This window comes from Artibeus jamaicensis, unplaced genomic scaffold (genome assembly GCF_021234435.1).
Source record: "Artibeus jamaicensis isolate MK-2021 breed Jamaican fruit bat unplaced genomic scaffold, CSHL_Jam_final contig_793, whole genome shotgun sequence".
NCBI lineage: Eukaryota > Metazoa > Chordata > Mammalia > Chiroptera > Phyllostomidae > Artibeus > Artibeus jamaicensis.
The window spans coordinates 7,803,485-7,825,599 of record NW_026521975.1 but is presented as its reverse complement, the minus strand read 5'-3'; the positions used below and the strand labels follow the sequence as shown (position 1 = coordinate 7,825,599).

The 22,115-nt window shown below is 39.7% G+C and overlaps 1 pseudogene; it reads right to left on the bottom strand.

Annotated features, from left to right (window-relative positions):
- Positions 1–484: 484 nt before the first annotated feature.
- LOC128628518 (elongation factor 1-alpha 1-like) lies at positions 485–1,739 on the bottom strand (annotated as a pseudogene).
- Between the last annotated feature and the right edge of the window lie 20,376 nt (positions 1,740–22,115).

Sequence of the window (22,115 nt, the reverse complement as noted above, 5' to 3'; positions counted from 1 at the left end):
GTTCATATTCTCTTCATAGGGAACCCCTGTTAGATATTTGAGTTTGAAAAATCTTTTGACACAATTTCAGACTTATGGGAGAGTTTCAAGATAGCACCAAGAATTCCATATACCCTCTGCACAGATTTTCCAAACATTAACATTTTACCACATTTAGCTTATCCTATTTATCAATATTTACTCATTCTTCTGTTTTTCTCATAGAATTTGTTTAATGGGTCTCAACATTCACTGGCAGATTCTTGGTCAGGTTGTTTCCATTAAAAAGTACTGATTTTAAAAACTAATAACTTAAAAACTGCCACACAGAAAAAACTAAGTAGTCCAGAAAGCATTCGCTTTTCCTTCTGAAGGTTTTACAATGCATTGCAATCACTAAGCAGTCTTTTACTATTAAACTTAAATGGCCAATTGAGACAAACAGTTCTGAGACCATTCTTCTGAGACCGATTAAGACTAGAGTGGTAAGTATTGGGGATGGTATTCATTTAGCCTTCTGAGCTTGCTGGGCAGACTTGTGACTTTGCCAGCACTAGCTGCCTTGTGGGCCACTGTGGCTTTTATCACACCCACAGCAATGGTCTTGTCTCATATCAGGAACAGCAAAGTGACCCAGAGGAGGACAGTCAGAGAAGCTCTCAACACACACATATGGGCCGGTAACCATATCAACAATGGCGGCATCACCACATTTCAAAAACCTTGGGCCATCTTCCAGCTTTCTCCCAGAATGATGATCAGTCTTTTCCTTCAACAAACTTGCAAACAATATGAGTTATGTAGACAGTCCAGCACAGGTGCACGTCCAACACTGATCTGGCCGGGATGGTTCAGGATAATCACCTGGGCCATGAAGCCCACTGCCTCTGTTGGCTGGTCACTTTTACTGTCACCTGCCACTTTGCCATGATGAGCATCTTTCACAGAGAGACATTGTGGACATTGAAGCCCACATTGTTTCCAGATAGAGCTTCACGCAAAGCTTCATGGTAACAGACTTTAACAATGTCCGTCCTAGACTTGAGACTCCACTGGGCCCCAGGGACAGCACCAAAACCACAAATTTCATAGACATCCTGGAGGGGCAAATGCAGGGGCTTGTCAGTTGCATGAGTTGGTGGCATGATGCAATCCGGAGCTTTGAGTAGTACTGGCACTGCCATCTTTACGGGTGACTTTCCATCCCTTGAACCAAGGCATGTTAGCACTTGGCTCCATCATGCTGTTGCCATTCCAACCAGAAACTGACACAAATGCTCCCACATCAGGGTTGTAGCCAATTTTCTTAATGTGGGTGTTGACTTCTATAACAATTTCCTCATATCTCTACTGGCTGTAGGGCAACTCAGTGAAATCATTTTAATACCAATGATCAGCTGTTGCACACCCAGTCTATAAGCTCACGGGTCTGCCCTTTCTTGGGGATACTGATTCAAATTTACTAACACCAGAATCAACAGTGAGGACAGCACAGTCAGCCTGAGATGTGCCTGTTTTTGAAAACGTCTCTATGTCCTAGGGCATCAGTGAGGGTCACATAATACTTGCTGGTCTCACTATTAAACCAGGCATACTTGAAAGAGCCCTTCCCCCATCTCAGCAACCTCCTTCTCAATTTTTTTGATGGTTCTTTGGTCGATTCCTCTACATTTGCACATCAGATGGGCAGCTGTGGTAGATTTGCTGGAACCTACTTGTCCGATGGTGACACTGTTGATATGAGTATTTTCTTTCCCCATTTTTGCTTAGCTTTAGTGATGGTTCTCAGGACACCTGATACAAAAATTTTCTTACCCATGGTATTTTTTTCTGAGGTATTTAAAAGTAAGTTGCAGGTATAACGCCCATTTGCTCCTTAACACTTGAATCAGAATTTCCTAAAACCAAGTATATCCTCTTACATAATTGTCATACCTTATTATTACCTAATCTAGGGAATCTTATCCAAATTTCAACACTTGTCACAATAGTATTACTTACAGAAAAAGAAAATCCCTGAATGTGTGTTGCATTCAGCTGTCATGGTTTTTTTTTTAGTCTCCTTTTATCTGGGATCATTACTCAATGCTTGTCTTTAGTGACATTGACATTTTAAGGAGGAGAAGCCAGTTGTTTTGCAGAATGGCCTTCATTTTTGTGTTTGTCTGATGTTTTCTCATGATTAGATTCAGTTATGTATTTTGGCCAGAAGAGCACAAAAGTAATGGTGCGTTCTTTTCAGCAGGGCTGCAACGAGGGTAAGATAAAGGAGGTATCTTGTGCACAAAATGTAAGGTGATATTCATTCTCAGCTTCACAAAAACACACAACAGTTCACCCTAGGTGCCCACCTTGCTTCACCCTGGCCCCAGCCTTGCTCTTCAGTACCTCCTGCAGGAGACGTGTGGTATCTATTGGTCACTTGGTTAAGGTGGGGTCTGCCAGAGTTCTTCATTGTGCACTTACTATAATTCCTTCCATAATTAATAAGTATCTTATAAGGGAATAATGGAGACTATGTAAGTATCTTATTACTCTTCAAAATTTCACCCAATAATTTCAGCATCCATTGATGATTCTTGTCTTAATCAATTATTAAGGTGACTACCAAGTGGTGATTTGTTTTCATTCCATCATTCTTTCTACCTTTATTGGTTGCTATTCTATGGTAAGGAAAAATTTCTGTTTTTCCCATTTGTTTATAAAAAATTAAATTCATAGATTCTTTTTCTTTTTATATTGTTGTTCAGTTTCAGTTGTTCCCATTTTTCTCCATTACTCTCCCATGCCCTGCCCACCCCCATCTCCCATATTTCATCATCCCCCCACATTGTCCTTGTCCACTGTCCTTTATACATGTTCCTTGACAACCCTTTCCCTATTTTCCCCCATTATCTCCTCCCCCCACCCCTCTGGTTACTGTTGGTTCATTGTTATTTTATTTTATTTTATTATATTTTATTTATCTTTAGAAGAGAAGGAGAGAAATATCAATGTATGGTTGCTTCTCATCCGCCCCCTGCTGGGAACAGGCCTGCAACCCAGGCATGTGCCCTGGCAGGGAATCGAACTGCAATCTTTTGTTTTATAGGCCCGTGCTCAATCCACTGAGCTACACCAGCCAGGGCTTGTTGGTTCGTTCTTTATTTCCATGTTTCTGGTTCTATTTTGCTTGCTTGTTTGTTTTGTTTATTAGCTTCCACTAATAGGTGGGCTTATGTGGTATTTGTCTTTCACTGCTGGTCCTATTTCACTTAGAATAATGCTCTCCAGTCCCATCCACACTGTCATGAAGGGTAGAAGTTTCTTCTTTCTTTCTGCTGCATAGTATTCCACTTTGTAAGTGTACCACCATTTTTTGACCCGCTCATTTATTGATGGGCACTTAGGCCATTTCCAGCACTTGGCTATTATAAATAAAGTTGCTATGAATACTGGGGTACATAGGTTCTTTTGGGGTTTTAGGATTCTTAGGGCATAATCCAAGCATTAGAATTGCCAGGTCAAAAGGCAGTTCCATCTTTAGTTTTTTGATGACATTTCATACTGCTTTCCACAGTGGCTGCACCAGTCTGCATTCCCACCAACAGTGCACTAGGGTTCCCTTTTCTGTACAATCTTGCCAGCACTTGTTGTTTATTGATTTGTTAATGATGGCCATTCTGACTGGTGTAGAGTGGTATCTCATTGTGGTTTCAATATGCATCTCTCTGATGGCTAGTGATCCTGAGCATCCTTTCACATGTCTCTGGGCCCTGTGCATGTCCTCTTTAAATAAGTGTCTGTTTCGGTCCTTTGCCCTGTGTTGTTTGTGTTCCTGGATCATGTGAGTCCTTTATAAATTTTGGAGATCAAACCCTTGTCTGAGGTATCATTTGCAAATATATCTTCCTATATGATTGGTTCTCTTTTCATTTTGCTAATATTTTCTTTAGCCATGCAGAAGCTTTTTATTTTGATGAAGTCCCATTTGTTTATTTTTTCCTTTATGTCCCTTGCTCTAGGGGACATATTGGTGAAAATATTGCTGCATTGAATATCCGAGATTTCCCTGCCTATGTTTTCCTGTAGGACTTTTATGGTGTCATGACTTATGTTTAAGTCTTTTATCCACCTTAAGTTTATTTTTGTGTATGGTGTAAGTTGGTGGTCAAATTTCATGGTTTTGCATGAAGCTGTCCAGATCTCACAATACTATTAGTTGAAGAGGCTATTTTTACTCTATTTATGCTTCTGCCCCCCTTTGTTGAGTATTAATGGAACTTAAGAGACTTAGATTTATTTCTGGGATCTCTATTTTGTTCCACTGATCTATGTATCTGTTCTTATGCTAGTACCAGAGTGTTTTGATTACTGAGGCTTTATAATATAGTTTGATATCAGGTATTGTGATCTCTCCTAGTTTGTTCTTTCTCAAAATTGCTGCTGCTTTTGGGATCATTTATGGTTCCATATACATTTCTGAAATGCTCGTTCTATATCTGTGAAGTATGCCCTTGGTATTTTGATGGGGATTGCATTGAATCTATAGATTGCTTTGGGTAATATGGACATTTTGATTATGTTAATTTTCCAATCCATGAACACAGTATATGCTTCCATTTATTTGTGTCTTCCTTAATTTCTTTCTTTAGTGTTGTGTAGTTTTCTGACCTCTCTATTTCTTTTATATCACTTACGGCTTTATTGTTTAGGGTTTTCTGTGTGTTTACCATGTGTTTTGTGTATACCAAGCTATGGGTATAGCAGCCTACATCAATGACTACTTAAGTTTGAACACAGTCTAAATTCACTACAATTTTGATGCACTCCCCCCCACATTTGCATTTTTGCCATTATTTTTTACTTCTTTTGTGTTTTTGTGTATTCCTTAATTTGTATTCCTGTGTATTGTTGTAATTTCACATTATCTTCCTACTTAAATAAACACCTTTGTATTGGCTTTATTATTATTTGATCATCTGTACTTTTTATGTGTTTGCCTTTGTCAGGGAGATTTCCTTCACTCCTGTGTTTTATTTATCTTTTTGCTAGATTCTTTTTTACTTAAAGAAACCCCTTTAACATTTCTCGTAAAACTGGTTTGGTGGTGGTAAACTTCATTATCTTTCTCTCGTCTGGGTAACTCTACCTGTCCTTCAGTTCTAAATGATAGCTTTGCTGGGCAAAGTAATCTTGGCTTTAGGTTCTTGTTTTCCATTCCTTTGAATGTTTTGTGCCAATCCCTTCTGGCCTGCAAAGTTTCTGTTGAGAAATCAGCCGAGTCTTATAGGAGCCTCTTTAGATATATCTAACTGATTTCATTTGCTACTTTTAAGATTCTTTGTCTCCAACTTTTGGCATTTTATGATGTGTCTTGGTGTAGACCTCTTTGTATTCATCTTGTTTGGGACTCTCTATGCTTCCTGTACCTGTATGTCTATTTCCCTGGTCAGTTTAGGAAAGTTTTTTGTCATTATTCCTTCAAATAGGTTTCCAGTTTCTTGCTCTCTCTATCTTCCTTTTGGTATCCCTGTGATACTCACATTGGTATGCTTGATGTTTTCGTAGAGGTACCATTAACTACCCTCATTTTTTAATTCTTTTTTCTTTTTGCTATTCTGATTGTGTTTTATTCTAACTTGCCTTTGAGATTCCGTATTCTATTCTCTGCTTCTATCAGCTGCTCTTTCCCTCAATGTATTCTTCATTTTATTTATTGTATTCTGTAGTTCTGACTAGTTCTTTTTTGTTTTATATCTCTTTTTATGTTTTCTAGCTCTTTGTTAAAGTACTCCCTGAGTTCATTGCTGTTTCTCCCAAGTTCAGTGTGCATCCTTATAACAAACATTTTGCACTCTGAATCAGGTAGATTGCTTGTCTTTATTTTATGTAGTTCTTTTCTACAGTTTTGTCCTATTTTTCATTTAGAACATGTTTCCTTGTTTCTTCATTTTGGTTACTTCCATGTGTTTACATCTAGGTAGATCTGCTATGCCTGCCAGTCTTGTCAAAGAAGACTTGTACAGAAGGTGTCCTGTGACACCCAGTGGCACATTCTCCCCATCCACCTGAGTTGAGTTCTTCAGGGGTATCCCCTTGTATGGGTTGTGTGTGCCTTCCTCTTGTAGTTGGCCGATCAACTACACATCAGCAGGTGTGTTGATTATTGTTGGCATGTCAGTGAGTGGGGATTGACCCTCACTGGCCTTGAGGTCTGGCCGTGACTAGAGTGGATGAGCTGTTCTACAGGGGCTGAGCCCACACAGCAGGAGCCACTTTAGCATGTGTCTGGTGCCAGCTGTGTGTATCCTTTGGGTGTTGTTTGTGGAACTGCTTGGGTTGTTCTCTGGTGTGGTCTGAATGTGGCCCTCCATGTGTTGGCTCTGGAGCCAGTTGGGAAGAGTGCCAGTTGGGTTGGGTGCCAGCCCACACCAGCTGCTGCTTGTACCCAGCTTGGAGTCACCTGGCAGAAGCTGCAAAGTGATGTGAACGTGGTTGCTGCTTTTGCTGGGCTTGGAGGTGCCTGTGAGAGATTGATTACACTGCAACCTGAAGCCAGCTACTACCTGTGCCAGCCTTGTTGTTGCTTAATTGAAGCTATGTTCTAGGACAAGATTGGCTACTGCTTATATCAGGCTTGGAGACACTTACTGGCAGTTACAATGCAAGTCGAGGCCACTTGCCACTTGTGCTGGGCTTGGGGTCACTTAGCAAGAGCTACAAGGCATACCACTGCACCACTGCTTGTTTGGGGTGTGTGGACCCTTGAGAGATATTGGGAAATTCTGTAGCGTAAGCCAAAGCAGGCTACTCCTGTGGAAGAGCAGCTGGAAGAAGCTCTGGCCAAGTGAACAAGTTGGGTGTGGCAGGGTCTCAGGTGACGACCAGGACATGGAAAATGGTGTCATCAAGGTTAATGGAGATCTCAGATTTTGTGCCCTCTTCTGCCAAATCTGCTGGGTTGGAGGGGAGTTCACAAAGGAACTATGGCACCTACCAGCACTTCTGTCTTTGGACAGAGTTGCCCCAACCCCTACCAGGAAGTTAGTCAATTCAGTTCCTCCCCACATGTCCCCGGCTTTTTTCAAGCTGCAGCTCTTGCACTGGAGCCTACAATGAGTGAGTTTGTGAACAAGTGAGTCTATGTGCAGTCCATTTAAAAGCAGTGCCTCAGTCACTAACAGACTTTTGTCTCTCTGGATCACAATCACCACTGGGTTTCACAGCACTGTTGCTCTGGGCTGGGGAGCCTCGTGTGGAGCTGGGAGCTCATGCTCCTCCAGGAAGTACCACCTCAGCCGAGATATCCCTCCTGTTACTTTTTAAAAAGATTTTATTTATGTTATTTTTAGAGTGAATGGAAGAGAAGGAGTAAGAGAGAGAGAGAGATCAATGTGTTGTTGCCACTCATGTACCCTCTACTGGGGACCTGGTCTGCAACCCACGCATGTGGCCTGACTGGGAATTGAAGTGGCAACCCTTTGGTTCAGAGGCCAGCATTCAATCCACTGAGCCACACCAGCCAGGGTTCCCTCCTGATTCTTGATTGCCACACCAAGGGTGTGGAATTTGCCCATTCCATATCTTCACCCCTCCTACCAGTCTTGTAGTGGCATCTTCTTTATGTTCTTATTTACAGAAATTCTGTTAAGCTAGTGTTCAGGTGGTTCTCAATGATGGTTGTTCCGTAGTTGACTTGTAATTTTGATGTGCGAGGAGGTGAGTACAGTGTTTATTCACTCTGCATCTTGACCTGAAGTCCTGTTATTAGTATTACTGTCCATTATGCTCACTTTTCAATGTGTTTTCTTTGTTTTACCTATTTAACTGTTTTAAACAGTTATTTAAAGTCTCCTTTAATTTGTTCTATTTTCTCTAACATTTGTAGTTGCTAATATAGTCCCTCACTGTCACAGTGGTACATTTTCTTCTGTGGTTATTAATCTTGTAAATTGTGAAATGATATTTGGCAAGGTTCTTTTCCATGGAAACTCTGCATGCTGTGGGTTATGGAAACACCCATATAGATCAGTTTCAAGTTTGCCTGTTGTAGGGCCTAAAAGATTTTATTGGCTTCATATGCATTTCAATGTTAATTTCTCAGGTTGAGGTTTCCACCATATGTGAATATTGTGAATTTGAACCCTGTTTGTGCTTATTGGTGGGTTGCATAGTGACAAGAACTCAAGGACTCCCTAAGCAGCAGTGACTACTTTACCTGCTAGGTCAGCTTGCCACATTTCCATATATGCAACCACTAAGGAGACAAATCCACATGGATTCAGGCCCTGCAAGCAGCATTAGCTTCATGTATAATCAATTCTTTTTACCCCCAAGGCCCAGGTAGATGCTCTGCATATGGTGGGTCTGTGTCTCAGCTGATTAACTCAGAGTTTAACAAATCCTCAATCTTTTAAGGGGTCAAATGTGTCTGACTTTTTCCTCTGAGGACGTTACCATTATTACCTTTATCATGAAATAATTCTTCCCTCAACCCATGGGGAGACAACATCTCTTGTTTCCAGGGCTATCTGCTGTACAAGTCATCCTTAAATAGATAGTTTAGGACAAAAATTGTCATATGCAGAAATGCCTCAGAGAATTATCTCCTAACACAAAGGTCCTAGTTTTTTTTTTATATGTGATTTTTTTCACCCATAGCAACAGCTTATAGCTTGAACTCTTAAGTAGCTTGAGGTTTGCCTTTCTTGGTTTGAAACATGGCAGTATATCAAATAGTTTTTGGTTTCTGTTGTTAAGCATTAGCCAGCATTTCTATTTATTTTCTAGGAATGAAGATGGTGGTGGACAAAGATTCTGTATCAATTTTGTCCTTCTTATATACCAAGTGTCAGTTATTAGACATTGATTTCTTTGCTTAGGTGATTAGAGTATAAAGCCCAATGATAATGACACTACTTACCAATGCCTACTTAATATCACCAAGGCTGGACTCTTGCCCTAAGTGTCTGACCTGAATATAATGATGAGAAAACAACTGGGCAAATCCAGATTGGGAGACATTCTGCATAACAACTGGCCTAGAATCATCAAAAATATCAGTGCCACAGACCTCCAGCCAAGATGGAAGTGTAGGTAGCTACACTGTGCCTCCTTGCACAACTGAAAGAAGAAAAAGAAATTTGAAAACAAAAAACAAAACAGAACTGCCAGGAAATCGAACTGTATGAAAGTCTGACAATCAAAGACTTAAAGAAGAAGCATTCATCCAGACTGGTAGGAGGGGCAGAGATGGGCAGCTGGGATGGAGAGGATGCGAAGCAAGGTAGGGCTGGAGGACCAGGCAGGTGAGGTGGAGGCTGGTGGTCCCACGTTTGTGTGCAGATAAACCGGGAGAAACAACTGGAGTGTGAGACAGACCAGAGTTCTAGTGTGGGAAAAGAAGGCCTCAAAACCTCTGACTGAAAAAACCTGAGGGGGTTGCAGTAGCGGGGGAAACTCCCACCCTCAGAGGAGACTTCACTGGAGAGACCCATAGGCCCTAGAATGTACACAAACCCACTCACCCACCCAGAAATCAGCACCACAGGGCCCGTTTTTCTTGTGAGTAGTGGGGGAAGTGACTGAAAGCCAGCAGAGAAACCAGCAAGAGGCATTGTTCCTTCTCTGACCCCACCTGATAGTGCCACAGTGCATCCATGTGGGTTGCCCTACCCTAGCAAATACCTAAGGCTCTGCCCCTAGGTATTTGCACAACATAACAGCTGTGTCAAGACAAAGGAATACAGCCCAAGTGAAAGAACAGATCAAAACTCCAGAAAAGGAACTAAGAGATGAAGAGATAGACAACCTATCAGATGCAGAGTTCAAAACACTGGCAATCAGGATGCTCACAGAAATGCTTGGGTATGGTTGCAAAATAGAGGAAAATATGAAGGCTATGAAAAGTGAAATTAAGAAAAATGTACAGAGAACCAATAGTGATGGGAAGGAAACCAGAACTCAAATCAATGGTTTGGAGCAGAAGGAAGAAAGTAACATTCAAGAAGAATTGAATGAAGAAACAATTTTAAAAAAAATGAGTAGAGGCTCGGGGACTTCTGGGTCAACTTTAAATGTTCCAACATTTGAATCAGAGTTTAAGAAATCCTGCCAGAGAAGAAGAGGAAGAGCAAGAAATAAAAACTTATTTGAACAAATAATGAAGAAAAAGTTCCCCAGTCTGGTGAAGAAAATAGACTTCCAGGAAGTCCAAGAAGCTCAGAGAGTCCCCAAAAAAGTGGTACCCAAAGAAGTACATCATAATTATATTACCGAAGATGAAGGAGAAGGAGAGAATCTTAAAAGCAGCAAGAGAAAAGGAGACAGTTACCTACAAAGGGATTCCATAAGATTATCAGCAGACTTCTCAAAGGAAACCTTGCAGGAAAAAGGGGCTGGAAAGAAATATTTAAAGGCATGAAAGTCAAGGACTTACATCCAACATTACTCTACCCAGCAAAGCTATATCACTTAGAATGGAAGGGTAGACAAAGTGCTTCCCAGATAAGGTCAAGTTAAAGGAGTTCATCATCACTAAGACCTTATTAAATGAAATGTTAAAGGGACTTATCTAAGAAAAAGAGATCAAAACTATGAACAGCAAAATGACAACAAACTCACAACTATCAACACCTTAACCTAAAAAACAAAAAGAAAAACTAAGCAAATGCTAGAAGAGGAATAGAATCACAGAAATGGAGATCACATGGAGGGTTATCAGTGAGGAGGGGGAGAGAGGAGGATAGAGGGGGAAGTACAGGAATTAAGAAGCATAAATGGTAGGTACAAAATAGACAGGGGGAGGTTAAGAATAGTATAGGAAATGGAGAAGTCAAAGAACTTATATGTACGACCCATGGACATGAACTAAGGGTGGGGGGGATGCTGGTGGGAGGGGGTGCAGGACAGAAGGGAATAAAGGGGGAAAAATTGGGACAACTGTAATAGCATAATCAATAAAATATACTTTAAAAATATCAGTTCCTTGAAAGATATGGGGAAAAAGCCTGAAGACATAAACCAGTCAAAGGGAACTTGAAGAGACATGGTATCTAAATCCATTGCATATTCCTTATTGGATTCTACATTGTATGAAAAAGAAAAGCAGTTTCAATACTGGGTAAATGTGAATATTACCTGTGTCTTAGCTATGAAATTGTATCTAGGCTAAAATTCCCTTGTACAATAATCTGTGTTTTAATAAGAAAATATTCTTGTTGTTAGGAAATATATAAGTATTTAGAGGTAAATGGTAATACAACCAGAAATATGAGAATAAAGAACAAACTGACAGTAACCAGAGGGGTGGGGGGAGAGGAATAATGGGGGAAAATAGGGGAAGGCCCATCAAGGAACATGTATAAAGGACACATGGACAAAGCCAAAGAGGGGGAGGGTGGAGGATGGGAGAAGGGAATGGGCGGGGGGAGGGGCTGTGGTGGTGCGAAAATGGAGACAACTGTATTTGAACAACAATATAAAAAGAGGAAGAAAAAGACAAAGAAGAAGAAAGAATAAATGTGGCCAAAATGTCGATAATTGATGAACCTGCATGTATATGCATGTTCATTACCCTAGCCTTACGGGTTCATTATACTAGCCTTACAAGTTTTCCATATGCTTAGAAGTTTTCATAATTGAGGATAAGAAGGGAAATGCTCAAAACATATGCACATTTGTCATGAAGCTTTTCATAGTAGACCAGAACACTCTCTTTGGTATGCCCCACAGGGCCCTCCAGACACTTCTGCTGGGGCATATATTCAATTAACCTATGTACCCAGTTTTCATCCTGAACAGAGATCCTCCTCAGTCCATTTCGTCTTTATATTATCACCACCAACCACATAGTAGGGGTGACATAATGACTGTTGAGTAGGCCAAGGAGGGAAGCCACAGCCCTCTGAGAACAGGTAAGCCCATTCACATCTTTACCCCTAGACAGCAAGCTGTCAGAGCTGACCTCCTGCCATGCATCGTTACCAGAATCAACGTTGTTATAATTCAACATTTTGGGTTCATCAGACAACCTAAATGTGCCATTGTGAACTTCCTCTTCCAGAGTGATCACCAAAATGCTAAATGAGACAAGTGTGCACCCTGAATCCTGAGACCTCAGCCTTCACTGTGAGAGGGTTCCATTTATTCCTGCACCAGTTCTTATTTCTAAGGCAGTTCTCCAGATACATTTTACTTAAGATGAAGCAACCTTTTTTTTAAGAGATTTTGGTGCAAAGCCTATCACATATGTTTTTAGACTAAATAAATTTTATGCTTGTTTATGTTTTCTGTCTACTTATTTAGCACTTGAAAGTTGATTGAACTGTTTTGGTCTATTTCTATTTAGAGAAACTGTATTTCCTAACTGGGTGGAATGCAATTAGTATTCACTAAGACTTAGTTTTTGCATGCTACCTGATTCTTGGGTGTTTACAACTTGGTATATACGAGTATGTAAAAAGTTAAATCCCTCAATTGGTCATGTTAACTATGATTTTCCTGGTTATAATACAGTTTGCCTAATGTAAGCAAAAAAAATCCACCTAGAATTATAGTGACCAACATCTCTTTCTGATTAATTTTTATCAGTGTAAATATTTGGTCTCTCTTGCTACAATTTGTTGAACTTCTACCCTCATTTAAAATATTATCTTGGAGAATTAATGAGGTTTAACTGAGGAGACTCTTCACTCTCCATGGTATTTAACATCTCAGGTTACAAAAGCAGTGTTTTGCCACCTGTTCTGATGCCATGTCCCTTTCCAACCATGCTGTCTGACAAGGTCTGGGCATGGAGGACTCGAGTTCAAGGAATTCATCTCCCTGGAAGAGAACATGGCATCCAAAATGGGTTAACAATTGGCCGTTTTATTTTAATTATTTTACTCTTGCTGCTGAATATAGGCATTGTACTGTACTTACTTATTCCTGTGAAAATCACCCAGGAGGAAGGGATAGTTCAGGGGGAAACATTAGTATTCCCCACAGAACTGCCCGAAAGGATGGAAATCCCCAGATTCCCCTCTCCCTTATACAGGGGAGTACAACAGCCAGGGTAATATAATTGTTAACTGTAAGAAAAAACATGTCAAGTTGTATAAATTACCCTGGTTTGAGCAACTCAAAGCGATCAGGACCGCCATGGTGTACCAGAAACAAGAAAAACAAGTTAGATCTCTTAAATCAAGAGTTAAGGCCAGGTAATAAAGAACCAGGTTATTGTTGCAAGAACAGGTTGTGCTGCCAACAGTCAAGGAATTGGAAGAACAGATTAGAAAGACTTTCCCACTACTGTTCCTTACCCACAGATACAAAGGGTCTTCCAAGACAAGTATAAACTATACAGACCCCTACCCACAGCCCAGGGATACGGTCGGGACAGTTGAGATGCATCTGCAAGGCAGAGGCAACTGTGGCTGGATTTCCTGTCTATCTCTCCTTACATGTTTGTTTTAGGTGATTAAAAGGTGCTGGGATTGTTAGACACTTGTATATCAGGTTCATTAATTAGCATAATTCCAATGAAGTAGTATAAAATAATTTATTGACCAGAGAACAAAGTCCCTGTATGTCTAAAAGTTGTTGGAGTAATAGCCCCTCCTTTACCTTGAATAGGAATATATATCAATTAGACAGGCAAAGAAATAACAAAAGCTGGCTAGTTATTACAAACTAAACACGTAGAAACAGTTACTAAAGAGTCAGAGTTTATAGTACACAGAGAAACATTTTAGACAGAAAAGGATAGATAGCCAAGTTGGACATCACAAAGGCCTTATAATAAATTTCCTATTAACTCTACTCAATCTAGTGTATCCTTTTGACCCATGACAAATTCTGAGAACTTTAATATACAGTAAGACATTCAAATTCTGTACATACAGCTATTTCTAATTGTCTGATTTATGGCTCTCCTGGTAAAAAATAATCTTTGTTTATTATGACTGAACCTGTGGGAACTTTTGTACTTTTCCTGGTTACCTTAGTATTGATTTTTTGTGCTTAAGTGATCATGCTATACACCTGCAAATGTTAATCACCACCTAAAATGAAAATATAAAAACCTGCTTGCAATAAATGTACTTGCAATAAATGGAACAGAGCTTCACTGTCCTTTGAGGCGTGTTGTTGTTTGTTACCCATCGCCAATGCCTTACCCACCTTTCAGGAAACCCTGGACCCTGCTGTGGAAGGTCCATGGCATTCTGATAATAGGATTTTAAGACTCAAATTGCAGTTTGATTTAATGTTTCCCCTAATAAGGACATTTGTTGTTCTTCTGAAAACTAAGATAGCATCATCTCAAAAGCAGATCCTTTCATGTAAACAATGCATATAATTTGTTTAACCATGTTTTAAAAAATATCACATGTAATTAGCAATCCTTAATTTCACATTAAAGTTACAAATAGTAAAAATAAAGGGAAATTATCTGAAAGAAGAAAGTTGCTTTCTGAAGTTAAAGTAGACTTCATGCAAAAAAGACAAACAACCACCATGGCTGGGTGGCTCAGTCGGTTAGAGTGGCATTCCAATATACCAAGGTTGTAGGTTCAATTCTGGGTCACATAGAAGAATCAAGCAATGAATGCATCAATAAGGGGAACAACAAATCAAAGCCTCCCTCTCTCTAAAATCAATAAATATAAATTTTTAAAAAGTTAAACAACCCAATTTGAAAATGGGCAAAGGACTCAAAGAGACCTCTCTCAAAGGAAGATACACAGATGGCTAGCAAGTACACCCAGAAGTGCTCAGGGTCATTAGACCTCAGGGAAATGCAAATTGAAATGACAGTGCAATATCCCCTCACACACACCAGGATGGTCATAATAAACAAAATGGAAAATGACAAGTGTTGGTGAGGATGTAAAGAAATTGGAAATTTCATCCACTGCTGGTAGAAACGTATTAATTCAGCCACTGTGGAAAGCCGTTTGGCAATTCCTCAATAAGTTAACCACATCACCCAGCAATTTCTCTCTTAGGCATATGCTCTAAAGAATTGGAAACAGGTATTTAAATAAAAGTTGTGCATGAATGTTCATAGCAACACTATTCATAATTGTCCAAATATGGAAACAACTCAAAAGTCTATTAAATGGATTGATGAATAAACAAAATGTGGTCTAGCCAGTCTTCCAGACAAGACGGTGGAGTAAGTACACTCTGTGCTTGCCTCCTCCCACGACCACATCAAAATTACAGCTAAACTATAGAACAACCATCAAGCAGAACTGCCTGCAGTCTAGCTGATCAGAAGTCCTATACCTAAGGATATACAGAAGAAGTCACATCAAGACTAGCAGGAGGGAAGGAGACACAAAGCAAACTGATTCTACACCCATTTGTGGCAGATAAAAATCAGGAGAAATACCTCAGCTGTGGAGATCCCTCCTGAGGAGTGAGGGCCCCCAGCCCAGGGTTCCAGTGCCAAGAAGAGGGGGCCCATAATTTCTGGTGAAGTAATGGCTGAGATGGAGGGTTTATGGAGTCCTAATCAGCTCGTTTTTATGGAGGAAGTGTTAAGGTTAAGGGTAAATTTTGAGTTTCATTTAGGGTAAGAAACTGAGTTAGAGTTAAGCTTAGGGTTGGTGTTGTGTTTATGATCAGAGGTAGTGTTAAAAGTAGGAATGGATTTAGCTTTGAAATCACTGTTAGGATTGTGATTAACGTTAGGTTAAGGGCTAGGCTTAGGGTTAGGTTTTGGGATAGGTTTAGAATTAGGCTTGAGTTAGGCTTAGAGTTTTCATTAGGCTTAGAATTAGGGTTAGGGATAAGTTTAAGTTTAGTTTTTAAAAATTTTTTATTACATTTATTGGGGTGACATTAGTTAATAAAATCATGTAGGTTTCAAGTGTATGATTCCATAGTATGTCATCTGTATAGTGCATTGTGTTCATACATCTCAAACCTATGTTTTCTTCTATGCAATTTATTGTTTCAGGTCTCACATTTAGGTCTGTGTTCCATTTTGAGTTAATTTCTGTGGATGGTGAGAAACAGCAGGTCCTGTGTCATTCTTTTGCATGTGGCTTTCCAATTTTCCCAGCACCATTTATTGAAGAGGTTTTCTCTCTCTCTCTTTTTTTTTTTACTGTATATTTTTGGATTCTCTGTCAAAAATTATTGGGTCATATATTTCTGGTCTCTCAATCCTGTTTTACTGGTCTGAACATCTGTTTTTCTGTCAATACCATGTTTTGATTATTGACCCTTTGACATCAGGAGGTGTGATACCTCCAGCTTTGTTATTTTTCTCAGGATTTCTTTGGCTATTTCAGGTCTTTTGTGGTTCCATATATATATCTGATGGGGTTTTTGTTGTATTTCTTTAAAAAATGTCATTAGAATTTTGATAGAGATGAGTATTAGAAACAATAAAAAATACAGTAAAGTTGTAGGATATAAAATAAAAAATCCATTGTATTCTTATATACTAATAGTAAAATTACAGAAAAAGAAATGAAAATAACAATTCTTTTTGCAATTAACACAACAAAAAAATAAATGAAGTACCTAAACATAACTAGCAATGGATGTAAAGAACCTATATGCTGAAAACCGGAAGACATTATTAGAAGAAATTGAAAAACATACAAAGAAATGGCAAGATATTTCACGTCCATCAACTGGAAGAATCCTCTTAGTTAAAATGGCCATACTACCCAAAGCAATATACAGATTCAGTCTAGGCATTCCTCTTAAAGGGTTCCACAAACCAAATTACTTGCTGACATTCTCACTCCCTCTCGGCTCCAGTGATGGGGCAGAAGCTCAAAAGGTGCCAGGGACATACAGGAAGGAACTTAATTGTCTGGCTTCAGGGCAAGGGCTGGAAGAGCAGCATTTTCCCAGAAAGAAGTGCTGGCAAAAGCTATTGTTTCTTTGTTGAGATCTCCCTCCACCCAGCCTTCACAGACAGGTGGGTACTCTGTCTGAGTCTCTATCAACCTGGCTAATACTGTTTGCCCCGCCATGGGGATTCCCTGACACAACCACAGCATTCAGCTTATAGTCCCACCCAAGCCACTTCCCGGGTCTTCTCCATACAAGTGGTCTTGGCCTGTATTGGCTTATACTGCAGACTTTTCCTAAAATCTCTCGAAGGTCCATAAACACCAAATAAGGAACAACTGGCTTCCATGTGTCCTATACCTGTAGCCAAGTAGTCTCAACCTTGGTAGCTAGCATAAGTTCAAAGCTTAGTCTCTCCCAGGTACTTCCAAGCTCAGCACAAGTGGAAACCAACTGTAGATCACTTTGTAGCTCATATCAAGGGGCTTTGGGCAGGGCACAGACAGTAGCTCACCTTGGCCTACAAAAGTGCCCCTTCCAAGAGGCCCCAGAACCAACACACATGATAGCCAGCTTCAGACCACTCCAGGGTACCACCCAACCACCTCCAGAAACAATACTCAAAGGGCAGACTCACCAGGCACCAGAGCCCTGCTGAAGCAAATCCTTTTTCATAGGACATGTTCCTCCACTGTAGTCACAGCCATTCCTTAAAACCAATAAGCTTGATGGTCAGTCTTTCCATGAAATGCCAACAACAATTAAGGCTTCACTACAACAGGAGGACACACACAAAGAACATCCCTGGAGCATCTGGTTCAGATGAACAGGGAGACTGCACCACTGGGCCCCACAGAACACCTACTACAATAAAGCCTCTCTGCTGAGACAGGGAGACATAGCAGTTCTACCTAATGCTGAAAAACAAACACAGGGAGGCTTCCAAAATGAGGAGACCAAAAAAAAAAAATCTCCCAAATAAAAACACATAACAAAACTTCAAAAAAAGAACTAAGCAAAATGGAGAAAAGTAATTGACAAGATGCAGAGTTCAAAACTATAGGAGACCATTTTGCATGGTGTGGGCCCAGACAGGACCCACACCCATGGATAGGTTCTCCCAAGGGGAATCAGGCCTGCATTGTACCCAGGCCACTTTGAGACTTGCTTTTTGCTAAAACTCCCTCACCCTGAATTGAGGCAGAAAGTGCTTACTGTAACTTCCTAAAGTCTGTGCTAAACTTTCCAAGGATGAGTGTAACCAGTTCAACCACTTTTCCCTTTGCATTTGCAAATATCCTTACTCTGTGATGTGATTAGCAGCATTGACTAATTTGTTTTCTGTAAAAGGTAACCACCTAAAGCGAACCTGTGCATAGTAAATGAGGAACATCATGTAATGTGCCCAGAAAAGCAACAAAACCTTGTCAAGGCAAGGACCAAGGCTTTTTCTCCCCTTGTGGGAGAAACTGTGCCATCTTTTTTCCTCTACAGGACTCAGTTGTCTGTGTGAATTTGTTGTATCTCATCCACAATGTTGCTGACCCCGCAAGAGGGGGTCTGCATCAAAAAGCACTGGTTATAAGGATGCTCAATTAACTAAGGGGAAGAACAGATCAACTAAATGAGAACTTCAACAAAGACATAGGAAACATAAAAATGGAGATAGAAAACATAAAGTAGAACCTGTCAGAAATGAAGAAAAAATAACTGAAATGCAGAATACATTAGAGAAAATTAAAATTAGATTAGATGAAGCAGGGATCAAATCAGTGATTTGAAAGTTAAGGTAGCAGAAAGCACTCGATCAGAACATTAAAAAGGAAAAAAATTTTCAATATGAGAGTAGTTTAAGAGGCCTCTGGGACAATATTGAGCAAACCAACATTAGCATCATAGGGGTACCAGAAGGAGAAGAGAGAGAAAGCAAGGTATTGAAAACCTATTTGAAGAAATAATGATTGAAATCTTTCCTAACCTGGCTAAGGAAATAAATATACAAGTCCAAGGAGCTCACAGAGTCTGAAACAAGATGAGCCCCAAGAGGCCCACGCCAACACACAGCATAATTTAAATGCAAAAGGTTAAAGACTAAAAAAGAATCTTAAAATCAGCAAGAGAAAAACAGTTACCTGCAAGGGTGCTCCCATAATAATGTCAGCTGATTTCTCAATAGAAACTTTACAGGCTGGCAGGGATTGGCACACAATATTCAAAGTGATGAAAAGCAAGGACCTACAACCAAGATTACTCTACCCAGGAAAACTAACATTTAGAATTGAAGGATAAAGAGCTTCCCAGACAAGAAAAAGCTAAAGGAGTTCACCATCACTAAACCATTATTATATGAAATGTGAAAGAGAATTCTTTAAAAAGAAGGTGAAAAAAGATAAAAATATAAGTAATAAATGGCAATAACTACCTATCTACCAACAAATACTTTAAATGTAAATGGATTAAATGCTTCAATCGAAAGACATGGGGTGGCTGAATGAATAAGAAAACAAGACCCTTACATTTGCTGCCCACAAGAAACTCACTTTACAGCAAAAGACACGCGCAGACTGAAATTACAGTAAAGAGATAGAAAAATATATTTCATGGTAATGGAAACAACTAAAAAAAGCTGGGTGGCAATACTTTTAACAGACAAAATAGATTTTAAAACAAAGGCTATAATGAGTGACAAAGAAGGACCTAGCAATTTTACCCCTGGGTATTTGTCTGAATAAACCCAAAACATTCATTCAAAAAGGCATATGCATCCACATGTACTTTGCAGCATTATTTACAATAGCCAAGATATGGTAGCAACCTAAGTGCCCAACAATAGATGAGAGGATTCAGAAGTTGTGCACATACAAGTATGCAATGGAATATGACTCAGCCATAAAACAGAACAAAATCCTGCTATTTGCAACAACATGGGTGGACCTGGAGAGTATTGTACAAAGTGAAATAAGTCAGACAGAGAAAGACAAATACCAAATAATTTCACTTATGTGTGAAATCTAAAAAAGTAAATAATTAAAAAACAAAGACAAACTCATAGATACAGAGAATATTTTGATGGTTGCCAGATGGAAGGGGGTTAAAAGGATGGGTAGAAAAGGGAAGTGATTAAGTACAAATTGGCAGTTACAGAAGAGTCCTGGGTATGGAAAGTACAGCATACGGAACATAGTCACTAGTAACTACGTGTGGTGCCAGGTAGGCACTAGACTTACCGGGGTGATCACTTTGTAAAATGTATAATATCTAGTCACAATGTTGTACACCTGAAACTAACATAATATTATAGGTCAGTTGTAATTGAAAAATAGAAAAAAATTTTTTCAGAGAAATGCCATTATGGCACATTCTTATGAACTTGTAATATAGGGCATTGAATACATTTTATTTCTGTTTAGCCTTGACTGAGATGGTCTCTGGTTCGGTTCCTGGTCAGGGCACATGCCGGGTTGTGGGCAGGGTCTCTGGTTGTAGGTGTGTGAGAGGCAGCTGATCAATGTCTCTCTCACACATTGATGTTTCTCTTCCTGTCTTTCTCCCTCTTTCCCCTACCCCTAAAAATAAATAAGTAAAATCCATTTTAAAAAAGTGTCAGCTACCTGTACAATGGAGTATCATTCAGCAACAGTAAAGAGTGAAGCACTGACACATGGGAGAAACTTGAAGACACCACACCAAGTGAAAGAAGCCCGAAGAAAAGACCACTGTAAAATAGTATTTCACAAGTGCTACCTTGACTCAGTTTTTAAGTCATGGCTAAAATTCTCATGTCCTCTTGCTTGTTGCTTGTTTGCAGTTAGTTTGCTACCACACCTACTTCCCTCTCAGGCTCTAACACCCCTGGGTTATAATAAACACATTCCTAACAACCAGAGGCCCCAAGTTACCTAACACCCAGAGATGGCTTATTCTTCCCTCAGATTTATTCAAAACACCCAATTCCCAGGAAGCCCACAAAACCTAGCTAGTCCTACCCTGCTTGTTCTATATATGCTGCTTACCACATACAGTTCCTCTGACAGCTTTCGTCACCCATCCCCAGGGGCGGCACCTGTGGCCCGAGGGACAGCCTGCTGTCATCGGAAGCTGTTAGTAATAACACTTCTGCCTTTCATCTATCCAGAGTCTTTGTGTGTGCCCTGTCATCCAAAGAATAAACAGTCACACCTAATATCCTAGGAGCATAAAACAGCCACAGATATTATTCCCTTTATATTCAAATATCCAGAGTAGGAAAACCCATAGAGACAAAAACCAGGGTTGCGATTGCCAGAGGCCCTGAGGGAGGAGAGTGGGGAGTGACAAGGGGAGGTTCTCACTTGGGATAATGAAGAAAATCCTGATGCTAGAAAATAGTGTGTGAGCACAACACCAGGAATTACTTAATACCACTGCATTGCACACATTAAAATTATGTAAATGATACATTTTGTTATGTGCAAATTACCACCATAAAGAACATGGCAAAGAATTTAAAAAGGCAGGGTCTAATAAACAAGACTGCATGTACCATACATGTCTTAAAATATTTTAATTTCCTGTGAGTACAAAGAAAACAATCTTATAAGCTTCTCTAGGTGATACTCTACACATAACAGAATGGCTAACATTAAAGACTAACAAGACAAATGAACATGAGTAAACTGATTTGCATAATGTTGTCATTGGGAGTAAAAGACAGTACAGACACTTGAAAAATTCTAACAGTTTCTATTCCAGTTCTAGGTTTTTGTGCAAGATAAATGGAAGCAAATGTCCACAGAAAGACTTGAACAAGAGGTTTCATAAGCAGCTTTCTTCCTAAGGGCCCACCTGGGAAAGAGCCCGCTGTCCCTCACTTGGAGGATAATACACAGGCTGTGTTCCTCATACAATGGACTTGTATTCAGATACACACACAACAACAACACACACAAGACCCCGAACATTATACTGGATGAAAGGGACCTTGCATAAGGATTACATGTGATATTTTTCCATTGATATGAAGTTTTAGAACTTGCAAATTAACTTTTGGTAAAAAAAATTCATAATGATTTCCCCTGGCCATCTGGGGGTGGAGCGTGTTGGGAGAGGATATGAGGGAATTTTCTGCATGTGATGTTCATGTGTCTTGGCAATGATTTAGGTTCCAGACCTCATAGAATTGTACACTTAAGATCTGTGCATTTCACTTTATATAAGTTTTACCTCTAAAGAAATCAGAAAACCAAAGAAATATTGACTTCTATTTAATGACATGCATACTGAAGTACTTGGGGGAAAGTATACTGTTACCCACAACTTACTTTGAAATGCATGCAGAAATAAGTTCAATTATTTAATGGGGAAAAAAATGGATA